This window comes from Notolepis coatsorum (genome assembly GCF_963971535.1).
Source record: "Notolepis coatsorum genome assembly, chromosome: 5".
Lineage (NCBI taxonomy): Eukaryota > Metazoa > Chordata > Actinopteri > Aulopiformes > Paralepididae > Notolepis > Notolepis coatsorum.
The window spans coordinates 33,809,992-33,827,076 of record NC_140169.1 but is presented as its reverse complement, the minus strand read 5'-3'; the positions used below and the strand labels follow the sequence as shown (position 1 = coordinate 33,827,076).

Sequence of the window (17,085 nt, the reverse complement as noted above, 5' to 3'; positions counted from 1 at the left end):
TTATGCCATTCTGAATTAAGTTTTTGTGCTTCGTTTGAAATGTAAAATAGGTCTGCAGTAACGCTGATAATAAATCATATTCAGCCTATGAATTTACTTTGTCCTATATAATGCACGTCATATTTATACGGATACGGCGCTCGCGAGTCGCGACACACACAGTTATTTTAATAACGGACTAAACGGATCATTGCAAATGTGAATCCCGCTGGGATATTTTTACTGAATGAAACCTGAATGAATCGGGTGTTTGGCTCTGATTAGTTTAATATTATTCGCTGTGTATTTGCTTAACGGAGCACCCGGATGCGTTTCATTCAAGCTGAAGCGTCTATGCGCGGATTGTGGATATGAATTATGAGGAATCTGAATCTGTGGAGTATTTAATTGTATCACTGTGACAGTGTCACGTTATTGTGATATTGTAACTGGGATTAAAATATATGAGATGCGCTGTTTGATGGATTTGATGACGTGATGTGACTTGATAAATTGAATGAGCCTTTGACGTTTTTGATGAATGAATTTGAGAAAATGCATTTATCTTTTCAAGCACTGTTATCTGATGATGAACATGAGGTGTCACTGGTATAAACCAAATGGTAATCAATTCAATGCATGTATGGATTAGGTCCGAAACAGATTAAAACCTGATTAATAGTGTAACTGCAAGCCTCCCTCCAAGCCTCTCTTTGGAAACCATGTATTTATATAGTACATAATACCTAAGCACATACAGATATCCTCATAATATAATTCGTATCAATTAGATATACTATTTGGGCTTGTTTTTATCGTTATTCTGAAAGAGCTGAACTAATTATTTTCGCTAGCAAGATCTCATTTGATTATTCATTCCATAAGCCTATACTGCCAGCAGGGAGCAGGCACGTTTAAAGAAATATAATCTGATTGATTGGGGTAATGAGGGATTTAAAATTAGCCTATAGATTATGCATTTAACTTGTCGGCGGGTACTGCATTGTACCCATTCTGCAATCTGTTAATAAAGTTTTAAATCAATCAATCAATCAATGCTGTTAGAAAATCAGGATTTCTGCTATCGACACTTGCTGTCTTTTCAGCTGAGGCGGGCGCGCGCAATTATCCTGAGTCTCAAGTCTGGTTCAAATGAACGAGACTGAATCCACCTTCGAGGAACAGGAAAATCCCGGATTCAAACATCGGGTTAATTGAATCTGGATAATGGGACTCTTAGTTCGACTTAGTTGAACCAGGTACGGGGAATAGGGCCCTGAGGCTTGCTACCTCCATCTTCTTTATAAAGATATATACTGATTTTAAACACAGATTTGTCTTTACTTAAATGACCACGCAGGTATGGTACCTTACCTTAAATCTACCTATGGAAAGATGTGGATTTATGAACATGAGCAGGGAAGGACATGCAGAGAGAGAGAGAGAGAGAGAGAGAGAGAGAGAGAGAGAGAGAGAGAGAGAGAGAGAGAGAGAGAGAGAGAGAGAGAGAGAGAGAGAGAGAGAGAGAAGGAGGGGCTCCTCTCAACCCCCAAATATTTCTATTATATATAAACCTCTGCCTGCTTTCATTCCTTCCACAGGGAGAAGGATGAATGGACCAATTTGTTAGCAGAACCAGGAGATGATATTTCTTATAATATAATCTATGATCGCCGTAATGTTAAAAAAAATTCAAACGGTAAACAAAGCAAACATTTGAATATCTAAAAAAGAACAATATGGTCAGGGGTCATGTAAAATATATGTGTCGATAAACAGGCTCAAATAAAAAAAGATTAAAATTTTAGACCTTTAACATTTGTCCTTGGATTGGCTTTCATTGCTGTTTTTTATACATGTTTTTATTCACTTTGCAACTTTGATTTGTAGAAGTGTATAATTTATTCATGTATTTGTACATGTACAGGTATGCATGGCTAGACACAAGAATACAGATGAATGCACAGGTACATCCACGTGCACACGCGAGGTTGGAAGTGCACGCACACAAACACACACATGGGAGCACGCACATGAATGCACATCAATACAGACACACACTTGTACAAAGTGGATGCGCGCACATACATGCACACGCACACACAAACACAAACACACACACACACACACACACACACAAATACATGGATTTTCATACACACATGAATAACCGCACGTGCACAGGCATGCACTGACGGAGACACACACAGACACAGGGATGAATGAACAGATGCGAGTAAGTTATTTATGTCCTCATAAATTACAAACAGCCGAGGGACATTAAGATTGAAGACGCATATAGATACTCAGGGAACTTTCAGATACTCAGAGATGTCTCTGATGTGTACACGCTCTGCTGACAATCAGGTACACAGAGCAACAAATCAACAACAGAGTTATGACATCAAGCAGTGTTGGTGGAGGAGTTCATGACACATAGTTACATTACTTGTTTACTACAATTATCTTGGCTGTGCAGGCTTTTTACTTACATTAAAATAACTGTGATGTAAACATTTAGACCAATGCCATCCAGAGACCAGCCAAATACTGCTACATTATGAACCAAATACTGATATCAGTAGCCAAATACTGGTACGTTATGAACCAAATACTGATATATCAGTGTTACGACCCTGGCTCATGGGTACGCAACCTATGTGTAATCAACACCAAAACCCTGTGCTCTAACTCAAAAATGCTACTAAACCAAGGAACTACTAATATAACTATAAGCTAATGTACTGGTAACCCAACGGACAAGGACTGTAAGAACCTGACAGCTCTTTCACTAGGCACAGACCGTGCATGTGTGTTTCTGGGTCTGCCTTTGAAGCTCCCCAGCAGGTAACCAATCAGCACTAATTGGCTAATTGGCAGCCCTCACCTGCCTGCCCTGGTGACACAGGAGTGACCAGGCCTCTAGTACATAACACCTCCCCCACCAAACTGGTTGCCCAAGAGGCAACCACTACACAACAACCCATAAACAAAACAAAAACAACTGTGACCCCTTAGTTGTCAGGGCCTCTACCACAACAGCGATAACGGGTACCACAAACACCGGTACTACGATCGTGAGAGGGCGTCTGCTAGCACGTTGTCCCTCCCACGAATGTGGCGAATATCCAAGTTATACGCCTGGAGGAACAAACTCCATCGCATCAAACGATGATTCGAATTCACCATGCTGCGAAGAAAAACCAAAGGGTTATGGTCTGTATACACAACAAGGGGTAAACTGGAGGATCCCACGTAAACATCAAAATGGTTCAAGGCAAGAACCAAAGCGAGCGCCTCCTTCTCTATAGTAGAGTAGTGCAGTTGATGCCTGTCAAACTTTTTAGAAAAGTAGCACACTGGGTGCTCCACCTCTAATGCATCCTCTTGCAGGAGGACGGCTCCAGCACCGAGGTCACTAGCATCCACTGCCAACTTGAATGGCAGTTGAAAATCGGGAGCTGACAGAACGGGAGCGCTAATCAGAATACCCTTGATGCTCTCAAAAGACTGTTGACAAGTCTCAGTCCACACGAAAGGTACCTTAGGACTGAGCAGATTGGTCAAAGGGGCAACAACAGAAGCAAAGTTCCTACAGAAACTCCTATAGTACCCTGCCATACCTAGGAAGCGCTTTAACTCCCGCCTGGTGATGGGAGCAGGGAAGCCCACTATAGCCTCCACCTTAGCTGTAATGGGGCACACATGCCCACGTCCAACCACCTTACCCAGGTAGGTAACCGTGGCCTGTCCAAATTCACATTTCGCAAGGTTAACTGTCAAGTTAGCATCACCCAACCGCTTGAACACTTCGGCCAGATGCTCCACATGTTGTGACCAAGAGGAACTGTGGATAACCAGGTCATCCAGATATGCCTCACAGAACGCTACCCCGCCCAGGACCTTGTTCACTAGCCGCTGAAACGTCGCTGGGGCATTTCGCATGCCAAAGGCCATCACTGTATACTGGCAGAAACTCTCTGGTGTGACAAAAGCGGATATCTCACGTGCTCGCGGAGTAAGCGGAACCTGCCAGTATCCCTTTAGCAAATCCAATTTACTTACAAAGGCTGCTGAACCCACCCGATCGATACAGTCGTCCATCCGAGGCAGAGGGTACGAGTCCGGCTTGGTTACTGCATTAACTTTACGGAAATCAGTACAGAACCGATGAGTGCAGTCTGGCTTATCAACAAGCAGGCAGGGGGAGCTCCACGCACTAGAACTGGGCTCCGCAATGCCATGTCTCACCATATAGTCTACTTCCTTACTCAAGATCCTTCGTTTTTCCGGATTCACCCTATAGGCATGTTGCTTAATTGGCCCTGCACTACCAACATCAATGTCATGCTCGAGTACATTAGTACGACTAGGGACATCAGAAAACAAACGTGTATGCTGTCTAAGTAGGCGCACCACATCCGTACGCTCAGGAAGTGGTAAGTACGACAGGTGTGAGTCCAAGTCACCTAGTATCTGGGTGTTTGGCAACCGGCCCTGAGAAATCTCCTTCGACACAGAACAGTCGGCTACAATAGGAGATGCAGAAACTGTTAGAACAGCCACAGGCTTGACCCCTGACTGGTCAATCTGAGCCCTATCATTGTACGCCTTCAACATATTGACGTGACATAATCTACTCTTGCGCCTGCGGTCGGGAGTTTTAATCAAGTAGTTGACCTCACCAACTTTGCGCTCAATGGAGTATGGCCCACTGTATTTAGCCTGTAATGCAGACCCAAGAATAGGCGAGAGAACCAACACCTTGTCTCCCGGTGAGAACACCCTATGTCGGGCCCGCCTATCATACCACACCTTCATTTTTCCTTGGGCTACCTTTAGGTTCTCTTTCGCTAGTTCACATGCTCTACTAAGCTTAAGCCTGAAGTCACACACATAGTCCAACAAATTAGTAGAGGAAGGAGTCTGGTCAGCCAACCACTTTTCCTTCAGCAGTTTCAAAGGACCCCTCACTGTGTGGCCGAACACCAGCTCAGCCGGGCTGAATCCAAGAGACTCCTGGGTTACCTCCCTAGCAGCAAACAGAAGCAAAGGAATTCCATCATCCCAGTCTTTGTCGAACTCCGTACAATATGCCCGCAGCATTGTTTTGATAGTCTGGTGAAATCTCTCCAGCGCCCCCTGGGACTCTGGATGATAGGCAGAGGAAGGGCAATGCTGGATAGACAACTGCTGGAGGACCTGAGCAAAGAGACGGGACATGAAGTTAGACCCTTGATCTGATTGAATGACCTTTGGTAGACCAAAAGTCGAAAAAAACCTAACCAGAGCTTTGGATATAGCTGGGGCTGTGATCTTGCGTAAAGGAATGGCTTCAGGAAAACGGGTCGCTGCACACATAATAGTCAAAAGGTACTGGTTCCCTGTCTTAGTTCGAGGGAGGGGACCAACACAGTCAATGAGGATCCGCTCAAAAGGTTCCCCAACGGCAGGGATAGGCTGCAGAGGAGCCTGAGGGATCTTCTGGTTTGGTTTACCAACCACCTGACACACATGGCACGAGCGACAATATTGTGCCACATCTGACTTCAAACCAGGCCAACAAAAATGTCTCAGCACCCGGTCATAAGTCTTCCTGACCCCCATGTGACCAGCAAGATCATGATCATGTGCTAGATGCAGTATATCAGGACGATACACGGCTGGAACAACAATCTGAAACACACTGCCCCAGTCATCCAGACTGGACAGGTTAGGTGGTGTCCACTTTCTCATGAGCACGTCATTGCTAACAAAGTATCCTTGAGACGTATCTACCATTTCATCCTCTAAAACCGCCTCTTCAAAGAGGGACGACAAGGAGACATCCTTGTTTTGCTCTAGTACCAACTGCTCATGAGACGGAATCACCTTACCAAACCCCTCATCAGGGCCACTTTTCAACTCAACAAAGAACGTGTCACTAAGTGTCATATCACCATCTAAGTTAACAACCTCATGGGTGTCACATTTGACCTTTGACATTGCGCGTGTTACCGCACACACAGGAAACACTCCTGGATGCTTCTGTGCGAGCTCATCAGGAACCTCAGAAACTACAGGGACGGGAATTACAACTGGAGTAGCCAGCACTTTGCCACCGGCCAAATCGTTCCCTAGAATGAAGGACACCCCCTTTATGGGAATGTGAGAACACACTCCTACGACAACATTGCCTGATACTAAGGGAGAGTTTAGCGAGACCTCATGCAAAGGAGTATTCACAAAGCCTCCTCCAAAGCCCTGAACAATGGCACCGGAATGCAATGAAGAATCTTCCGAAAATGGCAAACTCCCATCCAGAATGAGAGACTGGAAAGCTCCTGTATCTCTCCATATTGTAATAGCCTGCCTTGATCCTAATTCACCAACCAGTGAAACAAATCCATCCATCCTAAATGTTGAGGAGCCCTCTAGCTCCCTGTCTGCACCTTTGATACTTCGCACCCCACCCTCTAATGTCGGCATAGGTGTCCTGTCTATGATTTCTACCAGAGCCACCGTTTTTAAATTTTTCTGCTTAAGCACAGGGCATCCAGCAACGATATGACCAGGCTCCTTACAGTAAAAACAGATAACCCCCTCTGGGAATGCACTAGCAGAGCCACCTTGCCTAGGAGTCGAAGTAAACCGACCAGCAGACACGGGTGCCGGGAACCGGCTCCCCTGAGAAGGACGCCTACTACCCCTGGACTCCACACGGCCCTCCTCTACAAAGACAGATTTGTGTGTTAACACAAACTCATCAGCCAAGACAGCAGCGTCGGCTATCTTCGATACCTTATGCTCATTTAGATGTGTGGAAACGTTATCAGGAACACACCTCTTAAATTCCTCTAGGAGAACCAACTGTCTGAGCTGCTCCCTTGACTCTGCTTTTTGCGAGGTGCACCACCGGTCAAACAGGTTCTCCTTCTCTTTTCCAAATTCAACATAAGACTGCCCCTCCTGCCTACGATAACCTCTAAAACGCTGACGATAGGCCTCGGGGACCAACTCATAAGCCCTCAATATGGAAGCTTTAACCAGCTCATAATCAGCGCTTTGTTCAAGGGACAGAGCAGTGTAGGCTTCTTGTGCCCTACCAACCAAAACACATTGCAGCAGCAGTGTCCAGGCGGTATCAGGCCACTTCAATGTGGTTGCCACCCGTTTAAAAAGGGGAAAATATCTTTCCACGTCTTTCTCAAAGAATGGTGGCACCATCCTAATATTCCTGCCTACATCAAACCCGGAACGTGACTCTGGATGCAGAGAACCCGCCTGCAAGGCAGCATGCTTAAATGCAAGCTCCTTCATTGCACGATCGTGCTCTCTCTCCTCTCTCCTCTCCTCTTGTTGTAGCTGTTTTTCCTTAAGCTCCCGCTCTCTCTCATCTCTCCTCTCCTCTTGTTGTAGCTGTTTTTCCTTAAACTCACGCTCTTGTTGTAGCTGCTTTTCCCTAAATGCCAACTCCCTAGGCCCCCAATCGATGGCAACACCTTCCGCCACGCCAGAGAGTTGTGGAGACACCTCAGACAAAAGAAGCTCATCCACCGTTGCCACAATCACCTGCTCCTCAATGAGTATAGCCCTCAAAGTCCCCAAGGCAGTCGTTTTCAACCGCTTCTCACTGGCAGTAAGCTCCACATTGTAGTGCACAGCAAGCTTCAGAAGCTGCTCTTTGGAAAACCTTCCCAACATCTCGTCAGAGGGGTTCTCAACAAAATCCTTAATGGTAGCCATCGTTACTGTACCAGTCACCACAAGCTACTCACTTTACCCTACAGTCACTAAGAACCACTAACAAACCACGAAGAACCACCAAAGAACCACTGAAAAACCACTAAAGAACCACTGAAGAACCACGAAGAACCACTGAAGAACCATGAAGAATGCTAATGCCAATAATAACAACCACAAAGGGACGCGGTGGAAATGTGAGCTCTACGGAGCGCACCTTTCCAGGTTGCACAAACAAACAAAAAAAAATAAAAAAAACACACCCACCCTAAATAGACGTGTCATACACGCAGGGTGTTAGGTGCTACCAGGTATGCTCACCAAACACTTAAACAAACAAAATAAATCCAACAAAATATTCCAAACAGGTGCGCCTTCTAACCTGATGTGACCACATATGCTTCTACGTCTAAACTGCAGAAAACCCCGGCCTACCACATGTCTACCCTAAGAAACACTAAATCAAGCCCTACCACACTACCTGTGTTTCCTGGCCGCCCTAACCTACCTACCCTTAAACTAATGCCCTGTAGACCTAACTTTCTTCAACCACACCTGCTACCAGTCAAAGATCATATACAATCATTTCATTGACCGCCCCAGGAGTATGCGGTGCACCGGACGCTAACCAACAACCAGAAAATAATATCCCTATCTACATGTGGTGCCTACTAAACTATATATTTTAACAGCATAAGTAGTCACATCAAATTACAAACAAATACGGCATACTCACCTGTTTGATGAAAATGGCTCAGCCCCCACGTTACACCATGTGTAACGAACACCACCCAAACCATAATATGATGACACCCCGTGCAACTGTAGCAGGTATATAAAATATACTAATGTTGTATTCCACAAAGATCCCTCCCTAACGTTTTATTTGAATTGTTTATTATTATTTTTACTCTAATAGTCTTTTATTTTGAAGCCGTCGTCACTTCCTGCCGAAGTGACGTTTTTCCCCTTGCACTTCCCCTCTCGCGCCAGACTATCTGGAATGCTGGGTAAGACGTGCTTTCAGTGTCTGTAAATATATCAGGTCTAAAAGAACGCACTATTGTAAATAAGTTGCCGGGCAATGAACCGGAGTTGTATATAGTGGTAACTGTGTTAATGTGGACAATTTTGCACTTTTTGTAATGTGGTTTAGCTGTGTTGGCGAACTATTGTACGACACATGCTGACTGAGTTTGTGGTTATGGTCTGAGCAATGTGTGTTAGGCCTCGTTTCTCACAGCGTGACATTTCTCCCCCACTGTAGCATTATGCAAGTTATTGACGCCATCTGCTGGCCAAGTGTTGACATGTACCTGTGGGATGTTTCAACAGGTAATTGGAGATGTCTTATTATTTAATTTGTATTATTTCATTGTGTATTTTATTATTATTGTGATATTTCAATGTATCATTCAAAGAGACTATCTGGAATGCTGACAGGGCATTATGCAAGTTATTGACGCCATCTGCTGGCCAAGTGTTGACATGTACCTGTGGGATGTTTCAACAGGGGAAATAAAACACTGAATTGCCACAACTGAGTCTTCACTTCCACTACACGACGACGACACAGAGGGTGGCCTTTAGACCAGTTACAGTGGTGCCGATGACCAGGACAACACAAGAACCAACGCCAGATTGGTCGCCGGGAAGAGTCGTCGAAGTGATTTTTTTTTCTTCTTTCTTTAATTTCTGATTTCTGGTTTATTGAAAAATATTGTGACCAACGTATATATATATATTTATTCTCTTTCCTGGTATAGGAATAGCCAACAGAAAAATATAGTGACCTTGTTATATATATTTTTTTCTCCTCTTTCGTGGTGGAATAACCAATTGAAAAATATAGTGACCTTGTTATATATTTTTTTTCTCCTCTTTCGTGGTGGAATAACCAATTGAAAAATATAGTGACCTTGTTATATATTTTTTTTCTCCTCTTTCGTGGTGGAATAACCAATTGAAAAATATAGTGACCTTGTTATATTTTTTTTTTCTCCTCTTTCGTGGTGGAATAACCAATTGAAAAATATAGTGACTTTATTATATATTTTTCTTCTCCTCTTTCGTGGTGGAATAACCAATTGAAAAATATAGTGACCTTGTTATATATTTTTTTTTCTCCTCTTTCGTGGTGGAATAACCAATTGAAAAATATAGTGACTTTATTATATATTTTTCTTCTCCTCTTTCGTGGTGGAATAACCAATTGAAAAATATAGTGACCTTGTTATATATTTTTCTTCTCCTCTCTCGTAGTGGAATAGCCAAGAAAAATATTATAATCAAATATTTCTCCACTATTTTGGCATAGTATTGGTAATGGCCAAGGTAAACATATTGTGATCCGCAGTATATATTTTTTTTTTCTCCTTCTTTGTTGATAGCCCATTTTAGAAAATAAAATAGAATGGATCACGATAATGTAGAGGTGGGGGCCGTTTCAGAGAGCGGGTCTGTTGTAGAGGGGGGAGCCATTGAGGAGAGGGTGGTTCATGGCCCTAGTGATTTTGCGTCCGGGAGGGGGGCACAGCTGTTGGCTCGATTTAACTCACTGGGCTGGCAGGGTGGTGAAGGGAGGTCACGAGCGCCCAGTCAGACCCAGCAGGTTAGTGCCCCGGGCAATGAAGGTTCCCCAGTCTTCACCTCAACCCATCTACCGAGCCACACACCCTTTGCCCACAGGCCTACCTTTTCACCTACGGCCATCCCCGACAGGAACGACCCAGCATTGAGTGACCTGATATCACACATCGCCCAGCAGGTGGGACAGTCAATATCGGCTCAGATGAGGGGAGAGAGCCGGGCGAATGAAGGCAGTCAAGAGCGGGTTCAATACCCGGGTGGGAGCCAACCACGCGTCGACTCCACACTCAACCTGACTGGTGTAAAGCTGGTCATGCAGTCGGATGTGAGGGAGCCTCCAGTGTACAGAGGAGATGGGTCTGACAAGCTCTCAGTGCATGAGTGGGAGGAGCTCATGGACACCTACCTGAGGAAGAGAGGTATAGGAGTGGACGAGCAGCATCAGGAGATGTTGTCCAGACTGATGGGCAGAGCCAGAGACATTGTAAAGATAACGCTCCGTAGCAACCCGTTACTAAAGCCTCAAGAGAACCCGAGGGTTGTGACTGACATACTGAAACAACATTTCGGTGGCGTGTAATGCTCAAGTATGCCTCTTGCGGATTTCTATAACACTGTGCCTGTGCCAGGGGAGGACCCTGTCGAGTATTGGATCCGACTTAACAAGGCTGTTGATGCAGCAGAGGAGGGCCTGAGCAGGCATGGGCGACATATTGATGACCCCCGTCGAGAGGTGACCATGATGTTCGTAAAGTATTGCCCTGATCCTTCCCTTGCTGCAATCTTGCGGTTCAAAGCGCCAGAGAAGTGGACAGCTGGTGAAATACAGGAGCATGTTGACCGTCATCAGATCAGCATGAGAGGACAGCGGGACGCCAGAACAAACCGTGCAGGTTTGGGGAGACCTTTAACAGTTCATGTCCAGACACCTGTGTTCGAGGGGTTGTCTACGCCTAACCTTCCAGAGTCGCCCCCTGTCCAGGTGGGAGCGAGTGTCACGTCTGCTCCTCAGATAGATGGGAACTGTCTGATGACTTTGATTGGCCTGCTTGACCGGACACTCTCCCAGAACAGTCAAGCGATGGCGCAGAATAGCCAAGGAATGGCTCAGAACAACCGACCGATGGCTCAGAACAATCAGCCGATCTCTCAGAGCTACCAGCCGATGGCTCAGAACATTCTGCCGATCCCTCAGAGCTACCAGCAGATGGCTCAGAACATTCTGCCGATCCCTCAGAGCTACCAGCCGATGGCTCAGAACATTCTGCCGATCCCTCAGAGCTACCAGCCGATGGCTCAGAACAACCAGCCAAGGTATGGACGACAACAGTTTGACTGCAAGATATGCAGATCGGCGGAGCACTCCACTGTGGCGCACTGCATGCGGGAGCACCTGTGTTTGGGTTGCTTTAAACCTGGCCATATCCACAGAGACTGTCGCAGTTCCCCTCCCAGACAGAGAGGCCAGGGCGCGCGCTCACCCAGAGAGCAGCAGTCTTTAAACTGACTAACCCGCATTGGAGGAGGGAACGTGTGGGTGAGGAGAGTCAGACCCTCAGTGCTGAAAGTGAACATGAACAGTGTTATGTGAAAGAGTGCAGTGCAGCACCGGCTGGTGTGAAGATCATAGCACAGAACATGCAAAGAGTTGAGCCGTATGATGAGCTGTTCTATGCTCCAGTCAACGTGAATAATATGTTTCAGATGCAAGGGATGCTCGACTCAGGCTCCATGGCCTGTACTTTCAGTGAAGATGCAGAGGAAAGGATGTTGAAAGGAAAAGTATTGCAAGAACAAAGACTGATGACTGAGGACGTGGTTTTAGTGGGGTGTGGAGGAAAACTCACTAAACCGAAGTGTGTGTACGAAGTTGAACTGAAAGTATATGGAGTGAGCTGCATCGTACCAGTCCTTGTAGTGCCGGGCCAGAGGGATGATCTCATCATCGGCACGAATGTGATCAAGTTCCTCATGCACAAGTTGAAGGACAGTGACGATTACTGGCGGCTCATCTCCGTCTGCAGTCCATCCTCATCCCCAGGGTGTGAACAGTTCTTGGACCTCATGGCGAATACGTCCCGATGGAGGGGTGAGAAGGTACCGGATAAGATCGGCACGGTCAAGCTCAAGCAGTCAATCACTCTTCTGGCGATGCAAGAACACCTCGTCTGGGGTAAGCTACCCAAGAATACCGTCATGTCGCCGGGAAGCACCGTGATAGTGGAGCCGACTTCATCAAGGTCCATGCCACGTAATATTATGGTTGGTCGGGTCGTGACACCTCTGTGGGGTGATGGGTGGGTCCCCATGAAGGTCACCAACCTGTCTGACAGACCTGTTACGCTGAAGAGGAACTGTAAGCTGGCAGATGTGTCTCCCTGCTTGGCTGTGGAGGATTTGGAGCTACTCCAAGGCTGTAGTCGGATCGACAGCGCTCCCGCGACTGAGCACCATACGACATCCAGCCCCTCTGACTTCGAGCAGAGGCTACGTGATGTTGGTCTTGACAAACTCGATATCCAACCCTGTCATACCAGCAACGCAGGAAAGGAGAAGTTGGTCCAGCTGCTCGAGTCTTACACCGACATCTTCTCCAAGCATGAGATGGACTGTGGTGAGGCAAAGGGCTTCGTCCACCGCATTCGACTGACCGATGATCGTCCATTCCGCCTTCCTTACCGGAGAGTACCCCATGCTCACTACCAGAAACTACGACAGGTCTTGACAGACATGGAGCAGCAAGGGATAATCCGAAAATCAGTGAGTGATTATGCTTCACCGCTGGTGATGGTATGGAAAAAGGACGGTAATCTGAGGATCTGCACCGATTTCCGATGGTTGAATGCAAGAACGCTGAAAGACGCCCATCCTCTTCCACATCAGTCGGACTGTCTGGCCGCCTTGGGGGGGAACACCTTCTTCAGCACGATGGACTTGACGTCCGGCTTCTACAACGTTCCCATGGCTGAAGAGGATAAGAGATACACGGCGTTCACTACACCGATAGGCCTGCATGAGTATAATAGAATGCCGCAGGGATTGTGCAATAGTCCTGCCTCATTTATGCGCATGATGCTGAGTATATTCGGGGACATGAACTTCAGCAGCCTGTTATGCTATCTGGACGACCTACTGGTCTTCGGATCGACGGAAGAGGAGGCGTTACAAAGACTGGAGGTCGTCTTCCAGCGACTGCGAGACCACAACCTCAAGTTGAGCCTGAAAAAATGTCATCTGATGAGGTCGTCTGTCAAGTTTCTGGGCCATATCATAGATGGTAACGGAGTGGCTGTGGATCCTGCGAAGGTGGAGGTCATATCCAGCATGTCTAGCACATATCTGATGGAAGAGGACGGGTGCACGCCCTCAGTACGGAGGATAAAGTCCTATCTGGGAATGGTCTTCTTCTATCAGCACTTCATCCCTAATTGCTCTTCCATCGCCAAACCGCTGTTCGCCCTGACCGGGGGACAGAAGAGGAAAGGAAGGACGAAGGTGAAGGTGAAGGCAGGAACGTTCAGGAGACTGGGACCCGATGACTGGACTTCAGAGTGTGACGTCGCCTTCGTCAGTCTAAGAGAGAGTCTGCTGGACTGCGTGGTTCTGGCGCATCCTGATTTATCACGCCCCTTGATTCTGTCGACCGATGCTTCATTGGACGGGCTCGGGGCGGTGTTGTCACAAGTACCAGCTGGTGAAAGTAAAGCGCGCCCCATAGCTTTCGCAAGCAAGACCCTGAGCAGTTCTCAGAAGAATTACCCAGCCCATCGACTCGAGTTTTTGGCACTGAAGTGGAGTGTGTGTGACAAGTTCAGCCATTGGCTGAAGGGCAACTCCTTCACTGTATGGACGGACAATAATCCACTCACCTATATAATGACAAAGCCTAAGCTCAACGCTTGTGAACAACGGTGGGTCGCGAAGCTCGCTCCTTATACGTTCAGCCTGAAGCACATCGCAGGAGTCAAGAATGTGGTGGCTGATGCTCTCAGTCGGGATCCGTTTTCCAAGACGGTTGGGCGCCGGCTGGTCACTGAGTCCTACGGCAATCTGCTCGCCGAAGCGGGTGAGGTTGGAGTGAACGGGGTTCAAGATGCCTTCCGTTTGAGGGTCCAGTGTCAACGGGCGGAGAGGTCAGAGAGCATCGCGGTGATGCAGTCCCAGTGTTCGCCGCCCCTGTGTAACATCGCTGTGAAGGCGGTCCTTGATTCTCATGACCATTGGGATGCAGCTGCAGAGTCCAGGGCAACAGAGTTGGTCCAGACCGTTCAACATCTTGCTCCGCCGGGACAGGATTCGCTGCCTGCCTTTTCCCTGACAGAGCTTCAGAGGAGCCAGGAGGGTGACCCTGACATCTCAAAGGTCACGTCTTTTCTGACTCGACAGAGGAGGCCATCGAGGCGAGAGAGAGACGGTCTGGGCGCGAGTGCTCTGGTGCTGATCAGACAATGGGAGAGACTGAAGGTCACTGACGGAGTGCTCTATAGAGTCACCAAAGATCCATTGAGCAAGCAGAGGAGGCTTCAGTTCGTCTTACCCCGGAGTCTAGTGGACAAGGCCTTGCGGGGCATACATGACCTGGCCGGACATCAAGGGCAGGCAAGGACGATCTACCTGACAAGACAACGCTTCTTTTGGCCGAGGATGGAGTGCCAAGTTAAGGACTATGTGAAGTGCTGCCAGAGGTGCATTTTGGCCAAGACTCCAGATCCGTCTGCCAGGGCTCCACTTGAGAGTATAAGGACCTCCGCTCCCATGGAACTAGTGTGTCTGGACTTCTGGAGTGCAGAGGATAACAATCAGCGTTCAGTAGATGTCCTTGTCCTGACGGATCATTTCACGAAGTTGGCACATGCCTTTCCCTGCTCGAATCAACAAGCGAAGCAAGTTGCGAGGAAGTTGTGGGATCACGTGTTCTGTGTGTATGGATTTGCGACGCGCATACATACGGATCAAGGAGCCAACTTCGAGAGCGAGCTCATTGCGGAACTGCTTAGACTGTCGGGAGTCTCCAAGTCACACACTACCGCCTACCATCCCATGGGGAACGGAGGGACCGAGAGGTTTAACAGAACCCTGGGAGGCATGATCCGTTCGCTGCCGCTGAGGGAGAAGGCCAGGTGGCCTCAGCAAATACAGACTCTGACATTTGCATACAATGCGACGGTGCATGAGACAACTGGGTATGCGCCTTTCCACCTAATGTTTGGGCGGGTTCCGAGGCTCCCTGTTGATGTGATGTTCAGACAGGTTCTGCATGACCCAGTGGTTGTTGACTACAGCAGTTACGCGACAACGCTTATGTCCCACCTCCATGAAGCAGCAGACGTTGCTCGGAGACATGCTGTCAAGGAGCAAGACAAGCAAGCCAGGGGTTATAACCGTAAAGTCAAGGGGATCTGCTTGAACGTGGGAGACAGGGTGCTTCTCGCAAACAAAGGTGAGAGGGGGAAGAAGAAACTTGCGGACAAGTGGGAACCAACAGTCTATACTGTCATGGACAGCAACCCACAGACTCATGTCTACAAGTTGGAAGATGACAAGGGGAAGACGAGAGTGGTGCATCGCAACCTGATTTTGGATATCAGCTTCCTACCCATAGAGACTGCTGATGGGAACGCGCCGGGGACTGAAGACAGTCTTGGAGGATCAGAGGATGGGTCTCAGATGGGCCTCGTCAACTCTCTGGAGGAAGAGAGAGGATCAGAGGATGGGTCTCAGATGGGCCTCATCAACTCTCTGGAGGAAGAGAGAGGATCAGAGGATGGGTCTCAGATGGGCCTCATCAACTCTCTGGAGGAAGAGAGAGGATCAGAGGACGGGTCTCAGATGGGTCTCGTCAACTCTCTGGAGGGCGAGAGGGGTTCAGAGGATAGGACGGAGGCTTGGGTGTTGAGTGGGGCTGAAGAGGCTACCAGTCATGGCTCCTGTGACGTAGCTGATGTGGACGAAGATCAGTCTGATATAGAGACAGTGTCGGTGGTTGATGCAAGTAGTGTCCAGTCCTCCAGACCAGTGTCTACAGTTGACACATCAGACACAGTGCTGAGGGCCCCGACCGTTATTCCGGTAGTCATTCCGGCCATTGTAGAGCGGGACCGAGACTGCCGTGCACCTACACTGAGGGGCACAGAGGGTGTAGTCAGGACACGGGCTGGCAGGGTGGTTAGAGGAGTCAACCGTTTGATAGAGACGATGGTTCAGAGGCCGTTCGGTTGGTAGGAATTCCCAGTCTCTTCTAACTCTGTCCTAGGCTTTCTGTGCTATCTCTTTCAGTTTTTTTTGTTTCATTGATTTTTTATTTTTTTTTATCTTGCACTGTGACACTGTAGGTGGCGTATTTACCACATGTGCTCACAGATGAGGTATGGGATTCGAGTAGGCCGGGTGGTTTGGTGTACAAGGCACCGAGTGATTCTAGGAGAAACATAGGACCGATCATCTTTTTGTTTTCTCTGAACCTGTGTGACAGGTGACTTATAGTTGATTTTGAAGATGTGTATCTTCAGGTAAACCCGTGCCGGTTCTGACGTAGTGTTGGAGGTCCCAGTTAAGTGTGTCCTGTGGTTCGGGATTTTAGCGGAATTCAGGGGGGGGAGTATGTAGCAGGTATATAAAATATACTAATGTTGTATTCCACAAAGATCCCTCCCTAACGTTTTATTTTAATTGTTTATTATTATTTTTACTCTAATAGTCTTTTATTTTGAAGCCGTCGTCACTTCCTGCCGAAGTGACGTTTTTCCCCTTGCACTTCCCCTCTCGCGCCAGACTATCTGGAATGCTGACAGGGGT

At 47.5% G+C, this 17,085-nt stretch overlaps 1 pseudogene across 1 annotated transcript in view; it reads right to left on the bottom strand.

Moving 5' to 3' along the window:
* Positions 1-17,085, bottom strand: part of LOC311228800 (neuroligin-4, X-linked-like) — a 221,731-nt pseudogene that overhangs the window by 96,545 nt on the left and 108,101 nt on the right. The window lies entirely within an intron of this gene.